General features: G+C 38.4%; 1 pseudogene; it reads left to right on the plus strand.

The window, feature by feature from the left end:
• Positions 1-261: 261 nt before the first annotated feature.
• On the plus strand, positions 262-8,815 carry LOC132429379 (protein lin-28 homolog A pseudogene; annotated as a pseudogene).
• Positions 8,816-22,019: the final 13,204 nt, after the last annotated feature.

Here is a 22,019-nt window from a genome sequence, read left to right on the forward strand (position 1 = left end):
GACAAGTGCATAAATAACTGCAATACAAGGCAAAATGTGGTCACGCTATCTCATCTATACAATATTCAGTAGAAAAGAGAACATAAGGAAGACTACTATCAGATGAAGATTTTAAGGAAAATGTCAGGGGGATTGAGGGGAAGGAAACAAAGATGACACTAAGTATCCATGCCTAGGTAACTAAATAAAATGAGGAAGTCACCATCAGCTTGATTACAGAAGTCAGACTGGCCACAAGGGTGTGGGGGGCTGGTCTCAGGCATGCGATGGGCACGGTGGTTCAAGAACTATTCTAGAATATCTAGATCAGGATACCCAGCAGGTATTTGGAAATAAGATACGCATTTTGGAGCCAAAAAGAGAAGCTAGTATTGGAGATATAAATGAGAAAGTCGTTTCTACAGAGATAGAAATTGACACTTTGGAAGTAGGTGAAATAAAAAATAAGAGAATTTAAGAGGACCAAAGAAAGAACTTCTAAAAGACAGGAAGAAAGAGAAGAACAAGCAAAGGAAAGAGAAATAGTCAGAGAAACAGGGAAATCAGAACAATGAATACCATAACACACAATTGTAAAGCAATTATACTCCAATAAAGATGTTAAAAAAAAAAAAAGAAAAGAAAGGGTCAGCACTACAGGCAATTGTAAGATACCAATGTGAAGGCAGAGTTGGAAGAGAAGCTCACTTTTAGAGACTATTTCCACCATTCAGAGGCAATAAACGAAATAAATGCAAGGGCATATGTAATAGTAAAATAATTAAGAAATTATGAATTTTGACAATGTGCTACCTGTGCTTTTAATAGAATGTATTTAATTATATGTTTATAAAACTTAATTTTTAATAATGGTTGTGTTTAACAACAACAGATAATTCCTAAAAATGTAAATGACTGGCAATTGCAAGACAGAAAGGGCCTGTTGCAGGCTGGCTTAAAAATTCACAAATTCATCCAATAATTCATTCATTCACACTGATTTCATCTCTGCACTTTGCTAGAGCCTGAGTTAGTCATTGAGAAGATAAATATAAATAAGAGACAACCTTTACACTTGAGAATCTCAGGTTAATGGAGAAGACATACTTGCAAACAGACCCTAGAAATAAGTATAATGAATGCTGTAATAGAAATATGTACAGGTCTGACAAGAGTACAGAAGAGGGAATAATCAGTCCTGCTGCACTAAAAAAAGAAGCCATACTCTTTAGCAGAAATTATAATCTACCTGGTAGTAAAACATGACAAATAGGGCCTCTGGCTATGCAGTCAGGTGGACCTGGGTTCAGATACACTTCTGCTGTTTATCAGTATTCAGTGACTAAGTAATCTTCATCTGTAAAATGTGGCTAATAATACCTATCTCACAGGTTGCTGTGAAGACTCTTGGAGATGATGTCTACAAAACATTTAGCAAGTACTCAATACCTAGCTTGCAATACATTACATCAGGTGTTCTTATTTTAGTGGTTCCCCCACTGTGTTCAAATGAAAATGAAGTGCTTGTAGTTTTCTGAGTACAACGTTCTTCTTCAGGGTCTGTGCCTTTGTCTGGTGAATTTCTGCTCATTCTTTAAAATTTAAGGCAGGGCTTCCCTGATGGCGCAGTGGTTGAGTGTCCGTCTGCCGATGCAGGGCACATGGGTTGGTCCCGCGGTCCGGGAAGATCCCACATGCCGCGGAGCAGCTGGGCCCGTGAGCCATGGCCGCTGAGCCTGCGCATCCTGAGCCGGAGCCTGTGCTCCGCAACGGGAGAGGCCACAACAGTGAGAGGTCCGTGTACCGCAAAAAAAAAAAAAAAAAAAAAAAAAAAAAAAAAAAAATTTAAGGCAAACATCTTGCCTCCTCTGTCAAGTTAGTCATTCTCTCCTTGTGTCACCACCACTTAAATACTTCATTGTGGCACCAATCATGGGATAACTTTGAACTGAGGATCCCTTGAGGGCAGGGACCATGTTTTATTCCTCTTGGTTTCCCTAGTCCCTGACACAAAGTAGACACAAGATAAATGATCAATTAGTGAGCATATTAAATAGGAAAAGATAAAAATTTAAGTGAAGGAAAGATGTAAGATTCTAGAGACTTTAAGTTTTTTAAAAGTTCTTGCTATTTGATTGGTAATTCTAACTCAAGGAGCTAATTAGGAAATAATCCTAATTAGAGAAAATGTACAAATATTAAAAGGTTTTTGCAGTGTTATTTACAAAGTCACAAACCATAATAAAGAAGGTAAACATCTAATAATGGAGACATGATTTACATTGAAAATATTTATAACTACTTGACAAAATATTATGCAATCATTAAATATGATGGGTAGAAAAACTATACAATGACAAGGGAACGTGCCAATGATATAAACATATGTGGAAAAAGAAGAATGCAAAATTAAAAGTATTATCTAAATGCACACAAACACACAGGCATGTGCACATATACACACAAAAAATGGTTTGAAGAGAAATACACTGAACTGCCCAATGAAGCTAGTGATTTATTTCCTTTACTGGAGAAGAGACCATCTCAAAATTCATCTTCTACATTTCTATAAATAATGTATTATTTTTACAAAATTTTAAAAATCATAATGTACTATTCAACATGGGCCCCTGAATTTCCCTAGGAATGTTCAGCAGCCTGGGGGCAGGATCAGAGGAACCTGATGGTTGGGCTTGCTCAGAAGTGAAGCAATTGGGGGATCCTAATTAAAGTATTGTGGGGCTTCTCTGGTGGCATAGTGGTTAAGAATCCGCCTGCCAATGCAGGGGACACGAGTTCAAGCCCTGGTCCGGGAGGATCCCACATGCCACGGAGCAACCAAGCTCATGCGCCACAACTGCTGAGCAGGCACTCTGGAGCCCACGAGCCACAACTACTGAAGCCCGCACACCTAGAGCCCGTGCCCTGCAACAAGAGAGGCCACCACAATGAGGAGCCCGCACATTGCAACAAGGAGTAGTCCCCGCTCACCGCAACTAGAGAAAAGTCCATGCACAGCAACGAAGACTCAACACAGCCAAAAATAAATAAATAAAATAAAAATTAAAAAAATAAAGTATTGTGGGCTTGGCTCACAACAAGGTCCAGTCTGGGTATGGAAGCATATTAAAAACCAGAAAAGGGTCATGGTCTGAGAAAATGTGGTCAGAGAGGAGACTTTTAAAGCTTTATATCTTGGAAATAGAGTCATTCTGAAAGCCAAGCTGAAACAAATGGATAGCTTTGTTTGGTCTTACTTTAAGACACTATTTTAATAAGTTAATTCATAGAAGCAGTCAGTTGAAGGAGCAATAGTAAACCAGGATGGATGGTCAAAATTGCTGGATACTGGTTCTCCAGCAATGAGAAATAGGAGCTGACTCTACAGAGGTGGCAAGCACAAAGACCCAGAAAAAACTGCAAAAACACGGGGACCCTGGGAAGGGGTAAATGATATACATTCATGAAAGATATCATTGCATTACATTGCAGTATGAATTATGGTATAGCAACTTGTACTTGAAACAATGATTCGTATATTACAAACATGAACCTAGTATCTTCCTTTAAAAAATGTCAAAATCAATGGGAAAATGTTAGTGAAAACACTTTGTAGTATGTAAAGTGCTATACAATTGGTCAATTATTATTTTTAATACCCTTAGCATATGAAGATAGTGATACACATAATGCATTTTAAAATGTAGCTATCCAAGACAATTAATTTTTAATTGGCACTTAAAAGTATAATCTTAGTTTATCTGGAAATTTTATTTATGTAGAATGCCTCATTTGCTAATACTGCTGAATAAAAAAGACATTATTGTCCCAAAGGGATGATGTCTCATAACTTAGAACAAATGAGTTATTCTGATTCTTTCCAGAGCAAATTTTGAGAGAGGGAACATAATAGCTCGAGGCATCTGGGAGAAGGGATGCCGTAGATGTGGAAAGAAGGAGCAGAAAGAGGCAGTGGGGTTGTCTAAAATAAACTTTCCTTACTCCTCACTTTTGCTAAGTGTTGGCCAGTGAATGGCTGCCAGGCTGCAAGCCAAATTCCAAAAGGACAAGTAAATAAACAGTTAATGCTAGTTATTCTGCAAATTTGCACATGCCACCCACACAAGCACTAAATTAAACTTTCCCCAACTGAAATCAGGCTGCAGGCAAGTAAGAATTGTTATCTATTCCTTCCTCATTAGGTATCCTTACTGTGACTTTGGCTCTGGGGAACTTTTGGTTATCAAGCAAGCAAATAGTTAATTTGAGCCCTTTTTCTTAAGTCAGATCCTTTCCTGACTACAGCAGCTATACTTGCTGTCCTTGAGGAGAAGCTACAGACAGTAGTGTGGTCAGATTTATACTTGTAGAAAAAAACAAGCGCACGTTCTCTGAAATGTCTTAACTTTGACCAGTTTAAACTGGATTTTATTGCTGCTTGATTTCCAGAGGGCCATGTGCCTGGCTGCCCAGGGGAATAGATAGTGTTCAGAATGAATATTGAAATACCGAGTCATTATTTGCTCTGGGGGAGTGCCAGAGCTGCCTGCTGCCTGGGTTTTAGGGGAGCAGAATAAAGTGTTCCTATTTTAAAGACCCAGAATAAAAGTATTCTCCGTAATCCTTTCCAGCAAGAACAAAACGAAGCCACTGCAAACAGTGATGAATCAAAATAATATGCATGATGAGAAAGAGCTTTTTTTTTTTTTTCGGTATGTGGGCCTCTCACCGTTGTGGCCTCTCCCGTTTGCGGAGCACAGGCTCCGGACGCGCAGGCTCAACGGCCATGGCTCACGGGCCCAGCCGCTCCACGGCATGTGGGATCTTCCCGGACCGGGGGAACGTACCCGTGTCGGCAGGCGGACTCTCAACCACTGCGCCACCAGGGAAGCCCAAGAGCATCTTTTTATTGTTACCAAAATGTTGGCGATGGGGCCTAGGACCAGTCATTCTAAGTGGATGCCTCACCTCCCTGCCTAAGACTTGTATGCAGATTAAATTAGTAAAAAATGAATGTCAAGGGCAGTTTGAAAAGGGGACAGGGAGTACATTATCAGCCTTCCCAACAACCTCCAGCCTCCTGTCTGAGTAGCTTAAGCAGAAGGGTAACTGTAGACGTGTAAAGCACATGCTTGTTTTAAATCTCACAGCATCTGAGCTGGCACCCTCTGAATGATTAATTTATCAAAGGCAGAGGCAGCTAGGCATCTGATCGGAAGAACGGGCTAAGGCTTCCCCAGGCACTTTTCTGAAGGCTGGCAGTTATAAAGGTCATCCTGCTATCGGAGGAAGTAATTTCACGGGCCAGTGGCGATTCTGCCTTGGGTGATGATAGACAAAGTTGCAACCAGTCATGATATTGGGGATCCCCCACTATGTAGTGATGAAGGAGAGTAATTCTGTTGAATTCTGATTACTTTGGAGGAGTAATGCAAAGAAAACTAATTTTCCCCGTGGAGGTAAATTGTGTACCATTTGAGGTAAATGGCCCTCACCTGAATTGGATCCCAGGCTCCTATTAGGAAAAAATATCCTGTTTTCCTTTCAGAAGGTAGCATTTCACTTAATTATAAAAGTATATCATAAAACATTTTTTTAAAAATAAGGCCCCCTTACCTAACCCCCTGCCCTTGAAGACTACAACATGAAGTTATGGGTCCCTGTTTGGATGGGACCAGATTGGAATGCTGGGTCAGAGTGCAACATTCATGATGTATAAAAGATGAGACTTCTGATTTGAGTGAAAGCCAACACTGGAAGTGTCTGTAACCATAGTAACCAAATCAGAAGCACGTATTAACGTTAAGCAAAAACAACTGGCAGTTTGCCTAGGCATCACTTAGAAGCATTAACTTCCTAAGGTGAGCGCTGCAAATAAAAAGTCTATAGAATGATGGTTCTGCAACAGGCACCCAGTTCAGCAGCACTCATTTGTTCTCCCTGAGAAAACCACTTCACGGACCTGCCACAGTGCTGGGGGCTGCAACAGGGGCTGCAGACATAGAAGCATCTCGTGAGAGCAGGGAGCAGAATCCATTCCTGGACTGATTTCTGAGATTCTGTGCCTCTTTCTTATTGAGTGTATTGCAATTATGGATTTATATCTCCCTAATATTGCCTTTATTGTAATCCAGATGCACAAGTCCACCGAAATGTTGTAATTCCCACTGTAAGTAATATCAGGGTAGGCTCAGACCCTTGTAAGGACAAGGCATTGCCTTCCCATGGAATGTATAGGGTTTCAGGGACCCTACGATGGAATTTTACAGGTCCCCAATCTGATCAGGACTGTCAGCAAGATGTGAGGAACAGAATACAAGCTTTTAGCTTCAGAAGACCTGAGTTCAAGTCTAAGTTCACTCATTTACTTCCTGCATAACTTTGGGCAGCCTGTTTCAGGCTCAGTTACTCTATCTCTCAAATGGGGATAGCTTCCACCTTAATGAGTTCACAGGATTAAATGAGATACTATAGCACAGGGTACTTGTCTTGCCCCATTAGAAATAAGCACTTTTTTGTGTGCCCTCATAGCCCATTTTATTACATTTATATCTCTTAAAAGGCACCCTGCAGCTTGGTTCTTAATACTTTTACATGTCTAACTCATTAAATTATGAGCTCTTTGAAAGTAGAAATAGTACCTTATATTCATTTCTTGTATCCCTAATCCTGAACCTAGTTTATTTATATGAATTAGCACATTTATATAATTTGTATTATAAGGAGTTCAATAAATACACATTTAACTGAATTTAATTCAATTAAGTTGAGTTGAATTGAATTTGCTATCTTATTTGCTCCTCAACTACCACTTCCAACTGGGAGTATTTTCACTGAGCAGTAGGCAGTGCTGAGCAGCTTGGGCAAGGGGGAATCTGGAATGGATTCAATCAGAGTTTGGGGTGGGTTTGAAGCAGCAAACCATAGCACTGTAGGAGCTGTGTCTGCCATGACTTTCTGTACAGGCTGAGGGAGTAGAGTCAAATCTAAACATTGGAGCCATGCTTATGGTGCCGTTACTATTTTTCTTACCTAGCTGAGATGACCCTTTCAATAGTTTCACTTTTCCTAATTTGTTTCTCAACTTCTAGATCCAGGATGTTTTCTCTAATAAAAACTGTATCCATTGGATAAGAGGTGAAAGATTGGAAATGACTTTGGGGATGAGAAGTAAATTTGTATCATCCTCTTAATACTTATTTTTATATTATGAATTTTTTAGAGAAGATATATGCCCTCTATCTTTCACTGGTGAATCACTGAGATTTTGTATTGGAAAGTGTATTTATAAACTTCAAAAGACTTTACTGAGTTAAGATGCTATTACAAGAATAAAAGTGTAGCATGGGTTCAGTTGCCTCTGTTCCATCACTTTTAACTTAGAGAATTTGTAAACTTGGATTCAGGTCCTGGAGCCAGCTCCTGTGTGCAGCTGTCAGGAATGTCATAGCTGAGTCCAGGTGTTCTGTGGAGCCATCCTCCCATCCCCAGGATCTCCTCTCCATTGCCTGGGCCACCCATTAATTGGATCTTTGCCTGCCTCATACCAATTATGCTCTCAAGCATAGGACAAATCTAAACCAAGTTCCTTTTGGTGTTTTTAGGGGTTAGATATTCTTGACTTTGCAATCATGTGGTACTTCATTATCTTGTATGAGCATTGCTTTTGTGGCCAGCATCACTTCAGGAAGTGCAGAGCACCCTGGCTAAAAGTGAGTCCTGGAGTGTTTCCAGTTCTTCTAAAAGGGAAGTTGATGCTGTAGTAGTATCTGGCATTCCAAACTTTGCAATGCAAGAAATTCTGTCTTTCAAAAACAGGGGTCATAATAACAGCAAACACTTCTATAGTACTTTCTATGTGCCAAGAACCATTCTAAATTATTTCTGTCATACCTATTTAGTTAATTCATACTAGGACCCTGTGAGGTAAGTTATTTTTAGTAACCCAATACTATACATAATGAGTCTGGGGTACAGAGAAATAAATGCCTTGTGCAAGGTTATAGAGCTATGCAGTAGTAGTGGCAGCATCCGAACCCAGATAGGAAGGTTCCAGACTCTTACTTACAAGGCTATTCATTGAAAGGGGGTGTAGAAAAGCAAAAGACACAAATTCCAAAATCTCATTATAGCAAGTAATTTCAACTATTTCCCCTCATTAATACTCTTTCTGCCTCCGGACTTCTCTGGGGCCAGCAACTGGCCAGCCAGGGGCCCAGGACCCTGGGCTCAGCCAACTGCCATGGGCTCTGGGGTCAAACCAGCAGTTTGCAGGTGGTGGCACCGAGGCGCCTGAGGAGTCGCAGGAGGATGCGGCCAGGGCGCCCGTGGAGCCGCAGCTGATGCACGGAGCCAGCATCTGTAAGTGGTTCAACTTGCACATGGGATTCGGCTTCCTGCCCATGACGGCCTGCGGGGGATGTCTTTGTGCACCCGAGTAAGCTGCACATGGAGGGCTTCCGGAGCCTGAAGGATGGTGAGGCCGTGGAGTTCACCTTTAAGAAGTCCGCCAAGGGCCTGAATCTCTCAGAGTCACCGGCCCTGGTGGGGTGTTCTTTATTGGGAGCAAGAGGTGGCCCAAAGGGAAGAACAGGCAGAAACGCAGATCAAAGGGAGACAGGTGCTACAACCGGGGAGGTCTAGACCATCATGCCAAGGACTCCAAACAGCCACCCAGCCCAAGAAGTGCCACTTCTGCCAGAGCATCAACCATATCGTAGCCTCGTGTCCACTGAAGGCCCAGCAAGCTCCCAGCTCACAGAGAAGGCCAGCCTGCTTTCGGGAAGAGGAAGAAGAGATTCACAGCCCTGCCATGTTCCCAGAGGCCCAGAATTGAGCCACAGTGGGTGGGGGCTATCCTTCTGTGATTAGAAAGTTTTGAGGAACAGGCATCAATTGGCAGAGTGGAGAAAGTGGGGACAGGGTGGGTAGGGGCAGCTGGCACTGCCATATAACTCAGGCCAGGGTCCATAGCATCACCCCCTCTTCCCTCTATCCAAATACACCTGAGGGCTTTGGGGGGTAACCCTCCTTACATGCCTTATCTGAGTCTCCAACCCCAGAATCTCCACCTTTTGAAAGTGGCCTGGATAGGGAAGTTGTCTTACTCCTAAAGAAAGATAGGGAATAATATTTCCTATGCTAGAGTGAAAAGATTAAGCATGAGACCAGATTGATGGACCCAACCCACAAGCCACTACCTTCTGTGGGAGGAAATATCTCAGGGGTAAGGCAGGGTTTTCCTCATCTTGTCTCCTCATAACCCCCTCCTGGGATACAGTGCTGAGAACTATCCTAAGCAGTGGGTTGTGATGTTAGGCAAAAGGGGTGGTTGAGGGAACAGCTGCAGACCTGCTGCTTCTAAGCTCAATTCCACTCCATTCTGTGCCAATACAATTTTATTTATTGACTCCCTTGGATGACTGTACCTTGGGTCCCACTTTCTCCAGGATGCCAGCTGCACTAGCTGTGTGCGAATGGCGTATCTTATGCATTTTAACTTTTTTTTCATAATATAAATATTCTGGTTTTGTCTTTTTGTGTATTTTAATCTAAGGCCCTCATTCCTGCACTGTGTTCTCAGGTACATGAGCAATCTCAGGGGTAAGTCAGCAGCAGCTCCAGGTCTGCACAGCCAGAATACTTTTTGTTGCTGTATCACCAGAGGGAACAACTATTTGGAGCGTATAACCTATTGAACTACCTCATTTTTGCCAATTAGAGCTGGATTTTCTTCCATAGTGTCCTCTTTAAACCCCTCCATCTTCAGTGTTTCATGGGAGACTAGGTTTTAACTTGGTTGCCCCATGACTGGTCTTCTTCTATTGAAAGACTGGAAATTGGTCTGAACAGGAAAAGGTGGTGCAGAGAGGTTAGGAGAGGCTGGGCCAGGTAAAAGGTGCAGAGAGGGGAAACCAAGATTAGGTAAAGGTCAGCTGTATGTGTGATAAAGGATTCCTGTTCCAGACCTCTAGTCCCAGGGCACAGGACTCTCTGTATATACCAGATCCATCCTTCACTGGATTGGGCTAGGCCTACCATGCACAACAGGGTGTATTGTGGCCCATGCCCATACCACGCAAAGTTTTGTCACCTAAGTGTTTTCTCCTAACATCTTTCTGGTGATGATCAGTAATCAAATGGCAAAAGGAAAAAAATTCTTCCCTTCTCCCTTTCTTCTTTACTCCTTACCATGTTTGTTTACCGAATCTGAATTTTTACTAGGAATTGAACTCATAGTGGAATATGAGCATAAATAATGTTCACAAACAATTCACAGCCTATACAGGACAATAGACATATAAGTAGTAGGTAATGTATTAGAGTAGAAATACAGTATAAAGAAAATTGTTCTTTGCAGAAGCACTGAAGAAGAATGGTTAATTCTGCCTGGAGTTCCAGGAAGACAGAAAGACAAAGAGAAGAAACAAGGATTTGGGAAAAGTTCAGAAGTAGATATGGATTAACTCCCAGTAATTGAAAGTCCTTTCAATTTAATAGGTGTTTACACAGAATCTATTATGAAACCAGCATCATGTTAGCGGCGAAATGAATATGAAGGATAATATGACAAGGTCCCTACCTCAATAAGTGTACAATCTTACTGAGGGGATAAAAGCTGTAAAGTCGTCCCTCAGTATCTGCAGGATTGGTTCCAGGACTCCCTTCGAATACCAAAATCCACAGATGCTCAAGCCCCTTTTATAAAATGGCATAGTACAATCAGCACTTTATATCTGTGATTTTTGACCCACAGTTGGTTGAATCCAGGGATGTGGAACTCACAGATAGGGAAAACAGATTATATATATAAAATTATCAAAAGTCTATGATAAAGTGCCAAATGCATCATGTAAACAAGAAATGCAATAGATGAGAGAAGGGAGCTCTAAGGATGGAGTTAGGCAGTCACAAAGAATTTCATGGAAATAGGACCTCACTATGTGTGTTCTCTGTACTAACCTCACTATGACTCCATCTTATTTATCTATCTTAATTTTCCCTTCACTGAAACTTTTCCTTTTTGTTTTCCATTTTGTTACATTTATTTTTATAAACCAATTTAAATCCTTTTTTTTCTTTTATAAAAGTGTAAGGAAGGAAAAGAGAGGGAGGGAGAGAAGAAGAAAGGGAAGAAGCAAAGGAAAAGTGTCTCCATTGGCCTTTGAACATTATGATGCTCTGAGCCATGCAATCCAATAGCATATTGTTATGTAAACACTATAGTAAAGCAAAGTGGATAAGAACCTAAGCTTAAGAGCTTGACTTCAGGGGTTCAACTCTCAGCTCTGCCACTTATAGGTGTGTCACCTTTGACAAGTTATTTGTGTCTTGAAAAAGTCTTGAAGAGAGAAGTTGGAGACTATTTTCTATATTTAGATTTTGAAAGTTTTTGTGTATTTTGCTTTTCTGTGCCCCTTATTTCATAAACCACATATTGAGGACCCAGTTTCCTCATCTATAAAATGGAAATAGTAATAGTACTTTCCTTAATGGGTATATTGAGAGGATTAAGTGAGTTAATTACATTAACAAGCTTAGAGCAGCCTCTACACAAAATTATTATTCATTAGTCATTTGACAGTTGTTTCCTGAATATTCACTATATTCCAAGAACTGAGCTACATCTTGGGAATATGTAAATAAACAATTTACAAACCCTATACTCAAGGATTTCACAATCTATCGGGAGGAACACTAAACAAATAATTTTAATATAGCTTGATATTTGCTAAATTAGCTGCATGCACAAGCATATCTTCATATTTTACTTTTACTAATGTAGCATAAAATGCATTAACTTTTTACCAGTTAAAACTGAGCTTGCGGTCAACTGAAACTTCCGGATTTTGTCATATGAAGTATTGCTTATTCAAGTCTTTTCCTTCCTGTACTATGCAATCAAAAATTTTATATAATAATTGTTTTCTGTATTACGTTTTATCTGCTTTAAGCCTATTTTTTTGACTTGTTAGGAATGCTTTAAATCTAAGTGTCATCCCTGCCCTAAGTCTTCCTCCCAGATTTGTGTTATCTGTAGATTTGATGAGCATGCCTTCCACATCTTCACTAGGTTTCTGGAAGAGGACAGACATGGACACAGCCCGTTGGCACCATGAAATAATTCCCTTCATGTTAGTACCTAGTTATTAATCATCTTTTTTATATACAACCAACTGAAATTTTAGCTACTGTGTTATCATTCAGTTTATGTTTTTCCCCAACCCACTCCCTTCCTAGCTCCTAAATTGTGAGCTCCTCCAGGTTAGGAACACAAAACTCTGTGTCCATAGGGCCTAGTATAATTCCTGACATATAACAGATGATCAATAAATAGTTATTGAATAAATGAATGAAACCATCTATTCTATTTGGTTTGGGTTCAAGTTTTTTCCAGGATATTCCTTTGCTAAATTGCAATAACTATTCCAGGCCAAGTATGTGATCACCCTTTGGAATCTATTAAGTTATGGGTTATTAATAATAATAATTTTAGACATTAACTTAAGAAAGATAGTGTAATGTTCATGGATAACAAAGAGAAAATAGAGCTTAACTTCTGTGTTACTTCTGCCTTTTCAAGGAAAATTATCTCCATGATGAGAAAGATACATTAAAATGGATGAGGTAGATTCAGAGATTCTAAGAAATCATCTGGCTGCTCCCAATCAGTTCAAGTTCCTCAGCCAGGGATTAAAGCCAGGGAACTCAGAAATCTTGCAAGCAAAATCATTGTGTTCATACAAGTGAGCTCTAAGAGAAGTAGAGAAGGGGTCTTAAAAGACATAGTAAGAAAGGTGAGTAGCATTCTAGTTTTCTAAAGGGGAAAGAAAGTGAATTGGCATTTTGTTTTTTTTTTGTTTTTTGGGGTTTTTTTTGCCATACGCGGGCCTCTCACTGTTGTGGTCTCTGCCGTTGCGGAGCGCAGGCTCCGGACGTGCAGGCTGATCGGCCATGGCTCACGGGCCCAGCCGCCCTACGGCATGCGGGATCCTCTCGGACCGGGGCACGAACCCTTGTCCCCTGCATCGGCAGGCAGACTCTCAACCACTGCGCCACCAGGGAAGCCCTGTTTATTTTTAATTTATTCTCTTTGTCCAAATTTGACATCAAGGTTATTTAATATTGTAAAATGACTTGGGAATTTTTCTATTGTCTTGAAGACTTTGTATAAAACTAAAATGATCTGTTTTTTAGAGTTTTGTAGAACTAATAAAATCATCTGGTAAGATGTCTTCAATCAAGGGAGGTGGTTGATTACTGATAGAATATTTTTTTAATTACAGGACTATTTAGGTTTTCTATTTCTCCTTGAGGAATATGGTCATTTGGTATATGTTTAAATTTTATGAGCAAAATGTAAATATATTATTCTTTCACTAAGTCTGCTATATTGTATTATAACCACTTTTTATTCCTAAGATTTTGTTTGTTTTACCTTTTTTATGATCAGTTTCAGCAGAGGTATGTTTATTAATTTTTGGTTACATTAATCTAAATTATTATATATTTATGCTCTGTTTTTCTAGTCTCTACTTTTATTATCTTATTACTTTTACTTTCTTTAGATTAGCTCTGTTGTTCCTTTTCTAACACAAGATATACCCTTAGCACATCCAATTTCACTTTTTTTAATGAAGTATTTAAAGCTATAAAATTCTCTATGCCCCCTATTTTAGCTATATCCCACACATTTTAAATTATGTTATTTTTGTTATTATTCAATTCTAAGTGTTTGATAAGTTTTGGGGAGGTAAGATTAGTTTGTACTTTAATTACACTCTAGACACATGATATAATCTGTATGATACTGATCCATTGATAGTTGAGGGTTTTTGTTTTTTGCTTTTGTTTTGCCTAAAGTGTGGTCAATATCTGTAAATGCTCCATATCTGCTTGAAAAAAACATAGTTCATCTTCCTTATTTGCAGATTCCACAGCTGTGAATTCACCTACTCACTAAAATGTACTCGTAATGCCAAGATCAATACCTATGGTGCTTTCACAGCCATTTGTGAACATGCACAGATCAGTGAAAACTTTGAATTGCACAATGTGTATGTTCCCAATTGACGTCAAACTAGGTGACATTCTGCCTTCTTATTTCAACTCCCATAGTCTGTCTTTTCACTGTCCACTTAGTGTCACGTTTTTGCATTTTAGTGCTTTTTGGTGGTGATTTTTCTATCTAAAACAAGCCTCCAAGCACAGTGCTAAAGGACTGTCTGGTGTTCCTGAGGGCAAGAAAGCTGTGATGTGCCTTAAGGAGAAAACATGTGTGTAAGATAAGCTTTGTTCAGGTGAAAGTTATAGTGCTTTTGCAATTGAGTTCAAGGTGTATATTAAATAAGGTGTCTTTAAACAGAAACACACATAAAACAAGACTCTGTATTATTGATCAGTAGATGAAAATGTCATGATCAGAGGTTCTCAGAACTTAACCGTGGAAGCCTCATAGATAGATAGCCTCATCCACCAGAGGGCAGACAGCAGAAGCATGAAAAACTATAACCCTGCAGCCTGTGGAATGAAAACTACATTCATAGAAAGATAGACAAGATGAAAAGGCAGAGGGCTATGTACTAGATGAAGGAACAAGATAAAACCCCAGAAAAACAACTAAATGAAGTAAAGATAGGAAACCTTTCAGGAAAAGAATCAGAATAATGATAGTGAAGATGATCCAGGACCTTGGGAAAAAAATGGAGGCAAAGATCAAGAAGATGCAAGAAATGTTTAACAAAGACCTAGAAGAATTAAAGAACAAACAAACAGAGATGAACAATATAATAACTGAAATGAAAACTACACTACAAAGAATCAATAGCAGAATAACTGAGGCAGAAGAATGGATAAGTTACCTGGAGAAAAAGAATGGTGGAATTCACTGCTGTGGAACAAAATAAAGAAAAAAGAATGAAAAGAAATGAAGACAGCCTAAGAGACCTCTGGGACAACATTAACTAAAACAACATTTGAATTATAGGGGTCCCAGAAAGAGAAGAGAGAAAGAAACGACCTGAGAAAATATTTGAAGAGATTATAGTCAAAAAATTCCCTAACATGGAAAAGGAAATAGTCACCCAAGACCAGGAAGCGCAGAGAGTCCCATGCAGGAAAAGCCCAAGGAGAAACACACCGAGACACATAGTAATCAAACTGGCAAAAATTAAAGACAAAGTAAAATTATTGAAAGCAACAAGGGAAAAAAGACAAATAACATACAAGGGAACTCCCATAAGGTTAACAGCAGATTTCTCAGCAGAAACTCTACAAGCCAGAAGGAAGTGACATGATATGCTTAAAGTGATGAAAGGGAAGAATCTACAACCAAGATTACTCTACCTGGCAAGGATCTCATTCATATTCGACGGAGAAATCAAAAGCTTTAGAGACAAGCAAAAGCTAAGAGAATTCAGCACCACCAAACCAGCTCTACAACAAATGCTAAAGGAACTTCTCTAAGTGGGAAACACAAGAGAAGAAAAGGGCCTACAAAAACAAACCCAAAACAATTAAGAAAATGGTAATAAGAATATACATATCGAAAATTACCTTAAACATGAATGGATTAAATGCTCCAACCAAAAGACACAGGCTCGTTGAATGGATACAAAAACAAGAACCATATATATGCTGTCTACAAGAGACCCATTTCAAACCTAAGGACACATACAGACTGAAGGTGAGGGGATGGAAAAAGATATTCCATGCAAATGGAAATCAAAAGAAAGTTGGAGTAGCAATACTCATATCAGATAAAATAGACTTTAAAATAAAGAATGTTACAAGAGATAAGGAAGGACACTACATAGTGATCAAGGGATCAATCCAAGAAGAAGATATAACAATTATAAATATATATGCACCCAACAAGGAGTACCTCAATACATAAGGCAACTGCTAACAGCAATAAAAGAGGAAATTGACATTAACACAGTAATAGTGGGGGACTTTAACACCTCAGTTACACCAATGGACAGATCATCCAAACAGAAAATTAATAAGGAAACACAAGCTTTATATGACACAATAGACCAGGTAGAGTTAATTGAAATTTAAAGTACATTCCATCCAAAAACAGTAGATTACACTTTCTTCTCAAGTATGCATAGAACATTCTCTGGGATAGATCACATCCTGGGTCACAAATCAAGTCTCAATAAATTTAAGAAAATTGAAATCATATCAAGCATCTTTTCTGACCACAATGCCAGGAGATTAGAAATGAATTAAAGGGAAAAAAATGTAAAAAACACAAACACATGGAGGCTAAAAAGTACATTACTAAATAACCAAGAGATCACTGAAGAAATCAAACAGGAAATCAAAAAATACCTAGAGATAAATGATAACGAAAAGACGACAATCCAAAACCTATGGGATACAGCAAAAGCAGTTCTAAAAGGGAAGTTTGTAGCTATAAAATCCTACCTCAAGAAACAAGAAAAATCTCAAATAAACAACCTAACGTTACACCTAAAGGAACTAGAGAAAGAAGAACAAACAAAACCCAAAGTTAGCAGAAGGGAAGAAATCATAAAGATGAGAGCAGAAAAAAATGAAATAGAAACAAAGAAAAAATAGCAAATATCAATAAAACTAAAAGCTGATTCTTTGAGAAGATAAACAAAATTGATAAATCATTAGCCAGACTCATCAAAAAAAAAGAGGAAGAGGACTCAAATCAATAAAATTAGAAATGAAAAAGGAGAAGTTACAGCAGACATCACAGAAATACAAAGCATCCTAAGAGACTACTACATGCAAATCCATGCCAATAAAATGGACAACCTGGAAGAAATGGACAAATTCTTAGAAAGGTATAACCTTCCAAGACTGAACTAGGAAGAAATAGAAAATATGAACAGACCAATCACAAGTAATGTAATTGAAACTGTGATTAAAAATCTTCCAACAAACAAAAGTCCAGGACCAGATGGCTTCACAGGTGAATTTTATCAAACATTTAGAGAAGAGCTAACACCCATACTTCTCAAATGCTTTCAAAATATTTCAGAGGAAGGAACACTCCCAAACTCATTCTATGAGGCCACAATCACCCTGATACCAAAATCAGACAAAGATACTACAAAAAAAGAAAATTACAGACCAATATCACTGATGAATATAGATGTAAAAAGCCTCAACAAAAGACTAGCAAACAGAAACCAACAACATATTAAAAGGATCATACACCATGATCAAGTGGGATTTATCCCAGGGATGCAAGGATTCTTCAATATACGCAAATCAATCAATGTGATACACCATATTAACAAACTGAAGAATAAAAACCATATGATCATCTCAATAGATGCAGAAAAAGCTTTTGACAAAATTCAACACCCATTTATGATAAAAACTCTCCAGAAAGTGGGCATAGAGGGAACCTACCTCAAATAATAACAGCCATATCGACAAACCCACAGCAAACATCATTCCCAATGGTGAAAAACTGAAAGCATTTCCTCTAAGATCATGAACAAGACAAGGATGTCCACTCTCACCACTACTATTCAACATAGTTTTGGAAGTCCTAGCCATGGCAATCAGAGAAAAAAAAGAAATAAAAGGAATACAAATTGGAAAAGAAGAAGTAAAACTGTCACTGTTTGCAGATGACATGATACTATACATAGAGAATCCTAAACTTATCACAAGAAAACTACTAGAGCTAATCAATGAATTTGGTAACGTAGCAGGATACAAAATTAATGCACAGCAATCTCTTGCATTCCTATATACTAATGATGAAAAATCTGAAAGAGAAATTAAGGAAACATGCTTATTTACCATTGCAACAAAACGAATAAAATACCGAGGAATAAACATACTTAGGGAGACAAAAGACCTGTATGCAGAAAACTATAAGACACTGATGAAAGAAATTAAAGATGATAACAACAGATGGAGAAATATACCATGTTCTTGGATTGGAAGAATCAATATTGTGAAAATGGCTATACTACCCAAAGCAATCTACAGATTCAATACAATCCCTATCAAATTACCAATGGCATTTTCCACAGAACTAGAACAAAAAATCTTAAAATTTGTATGGAGACAAAAAAGACCCCGAATAGCCAAAGCAGTCTTGAGGGAAAAAACTGGAGCTGGAGGAATCAGACTCCCTGACTTCAGACTATACTACAAAGCTACAGCAATCAAGACAATATGGTACTGGCACAAAAACAGAAATATAGATCAATGGAACAAGATAGAAAGCCCAGAGATAAACCCATGTACCTATGGTCAAATAATCTATAAGAAAGGAGGCAAGGATATACAATGGAGAAAAGACATCTCCTCAATAAATGGTGCTGGAAAAACTAGACAGCTACATGTAAAAGAATTAAATCAGAACACTCCCTAACACCATACACAAAAATAAACTCAAAATGGATTAGAGATCTAAATGTAAGACCAGACACGATAAAACTCTTAGAGGAAAACATAGGAAGAACACTCTATGACATAAATCACATCTTTTTTGATCCACTTCCTAAAGTAATGGAAATAAAACCAAAAATAAACAAATGGGACCTAATGAAATTTATAAGCTTTTGCACAGCAAAGGAAACCATAAACAACATGAAAAGATAGCCGTCAGAATGGCTCATGCAGCTCAATATTAAAAAAACAAATAACCCTATCCAAAAATGGGCAGAAGACCTAAATAGACATTTCTCCAAAGAAGACATACAGAAGGCCAAGAAGCACATGAAAAGCTGCTCAACATCACTAATTATTAGAACAATGCAAGTCAAAACTACAATGAGGTATTACTTCACACCAGTTAGAATGGGAATCATCAGAAAATCTACAAACAACAAATGCTGGAGAGGGTGTGGAGAAAAGGGAACCCTCTTGCACTGTTGGTGGGAATTTAAATTGATACAGCCACTATGGAGAACAGTATGGAGGTTCCTTAAAAAACTGAAAATAGAATTACCATATGATCCAGCAATCCCACTACTGGCCATAAACCCAGAGAAAACCATAATTCAAAAAGACACATGCACCCCAATGTTCATTGCAGCACTATTTACAATAGCCAGGTCATGGAAACAACCTAAATGCCCATCAACAGACAAATGGATAAAGAAGGAGTGGTACATATATACAATGGAATATTGTATATATTGGGTCATTTGTTGAGACGTGGGTCATTTGTTGAGACGTGGATGGATCTAGAGACTGTCATACAGAGTGAAGTAAGTCAGAAAGAGGAAAACAAACATCGTATATTAATGCATATATGTGGAACCTAGAAAAATTGTGCAGATGAACTGGTTTGCAGGGAGAAATTGAGACACAGATGTAGAGAACAAACGTATGGACACAATGGGGAGAAAGCGGTGGGAGGTGAGGGTAGTGGTGTGATGAATTGGGCAATTGGGATTGACATGCATACATTGATGTGTATAAAATTGATAACTATTAAGAACCAACTGTATAAAAAAATAAATAAAATAAAATTCAAAAAAAAAGAATGGATAAACAGCAAGGTCTTACTGTATAGCACAGGGAACTATATTCAATATCTTGTGATACACCATAATGGAAAAGGATATGAAAAAAAAATGTATATATAGGTATAACTGAATCACCTTGCTGTATATCTGAAACTAACCCAACTATACATCAATAAAACTTAAAAATTTTAAAGTAAAAGAAAAGAACCTTGTATTTCTCCTAGGACCAATGATTCAGTATTCACTAATTAAGTGTTGCTGGAACTTTACAGAACAGAAGTACCAAGAGTAATCAGAATCAACCATATATACACTATAATTGTTAGGTAAATATTTCTAAATATACATATTATATTTTCTAAAAGCAAGACATGGCCATAGTGTCAAAAACATGGTGGACCTCAGGCTCACATGATTCTCACTGCAAAGGACCTCAGTATAGTGAGGGAGCAGTCCCGGGGCATTTCTTCAGTGCTATCTCTTGATGTATAGGTGACTAAAATACACACACACCACCTCCACCACCACCACCAACAACAACAACAATTTGTAGGTGACTTGAAATTGGAAGAGAGAGCAAATATATAAAGTGAAAGAGTTAGAATCCAGTTCCCAAAGGTTTCAGGCCTGTGATAGATTTTTTGGAAACTATCATGACATTAAACGCAAGCCCCTTTGTCACCAGGAGATTGCATTTCATAAGGATGGACTAGGGATGGAAGCATATGGGGGCCTGAGATAACAGGCCCCTTGATAAAGTAGATGCCCTTGCTGACTGCAATAAGCCACAGCTGTTAGGTTAATTTTCTTTTCCAAAAATAAAACTTAGGTGGGACCAACCAAAGCCTAATCAGCCATTCCATGGAAGAACTGCTGAAAACAGACTGACTTTTTTTCCCAAAACATCATTAAATCGTCATGTGCTTTTCCAGTATTTCCTTTCCCATCACTTCTAACAAGCAAGATGCATTTTTAAAAAAAAATGGCTCAATAATCAAATGTTCCTTTCATCTTCTTGTTAATTTAGAACTGTCAAAAGCCAGTGTTCATGACATTTCAGTCCATTACATGGGAGTGATGATCCACACGCTGAAACTGGCTGATATCAAATAGCCAGATATGAATGGAAACTTCTGCCAAAGGATTAAGTAAGCAACATATGGGTAAGTGGTACAAAGGGAGTGTGATGGAAGTTGGTTTAAAGATACCTTGTGAAACTGACTAGTGTTAAGCATTTGAAACTTTCTAGTATCTTTAAATAATCTGGATGACAAAGCACTTGCCTACAGATTCTGACTTTGTAGGATTAGAAGAGGGCTATTTATCATCAGCTGTGGTACAGTCCTGCCCCCTGTGCTCTCCCCTAAACAGTCACACAAACCTTAACATGGGAGAGACTAGAAAGGATTCCAGGACTGTGTTTTGCCTATAAAACTAATTTATAACATTTATCTTGACAAGAGTGGCTGAAGACAGCCCTAATACCTAATAAGAGTTATTTAGCAAGTGTCATAAGACCCGATGGTTAAATAAATCACTTATACTGAAAATTAACTTTCTACTCCCCCAGGCATCTATTTCAAACCTTCTCTTCTCTCTTCAAATCTCTAATTTCTCCTCCTCTTCCTCCTTATACCTAAGGATCTTACCTCATACTTCATAGAAAAATATAAATCCAGTAGAAAAAGAACCACCTCGTTGCCTAATGATCCTTCTGCCAACCTCCTTACACCTTCAATCTTTTCCCTTCTACATAAATTTCTCCCTTTCTAATGGATCATTCTCATTGACATACAAACATGACTTAATTAACGTCTTCTGTCTTAAAAAAACAAACTGGACTCCCTTGATTCCACATTTCTCTAGCTCCACTGTTTCTCAGCTTCCCTTAGCAGCAAAACTACTCAAAAGAGTTATCTATGCTCCTTTCTCTACTTAACCTGACTCTCATTCACTTCTTGACCTCCTCTAATTGTGCTTTTGTTGCTGCTACTCATCAGTGACATAACCTGGTCAGCGTCCCAATTCTCCATTTTCATCTTTTGTGGCTTCTCAGTAGCATTGGATGTGTTACTGAACCTCTTTTTCTACACATCTTTCATATCACAATCACTTGATTTTTCTCCTGGTAAGATCCTCTACTTCTACCAAATTTTAAACATTGAGAATATATGGGGCTGTGTCCTCCACTCCCTAATCCTCTCTGTCTACACTCTCTAGGTGATCCCATCCAGTTCTATCTGTTTTAAGATAAAGACTGAATTTTTAGCTCTAGTCCAGGGATTCTTAAATTTCGGTGCCATGAACATCTCTAGCAGTCTGATAAAGCCTAGGGACCCCTTCACAGGAAAACATTTTTAAATGTATAAGTAAAATACAGACTATTATAAAAGAAATACATTGTGCTGAAACACAGTTAGCAAATACAAGAAAATAGATTTATGATATTATAATAAGAGGTACTACTTCTTTAACTCATTGAGTAATATGATATAGCAGAAAGTGTAATAACCACGATATATAATACCAATGCAGTAGTGAGCATAAACTATATTCAAGATA

This window comes from Delphinus delphis, chromosome 8 (assembly GCF_949987515.2).
Source record: "Delphinus delphis chromosome 8, mDelDel1.2, whole genome shotgun sequence".
In the NCBI taxonomy this organism is placed as follows: Eukaryota; Metazoa; Chordata; class Mammalia; order Artiodactyla; family Delphinidae; genus Delphinus; species Delphinus delphis.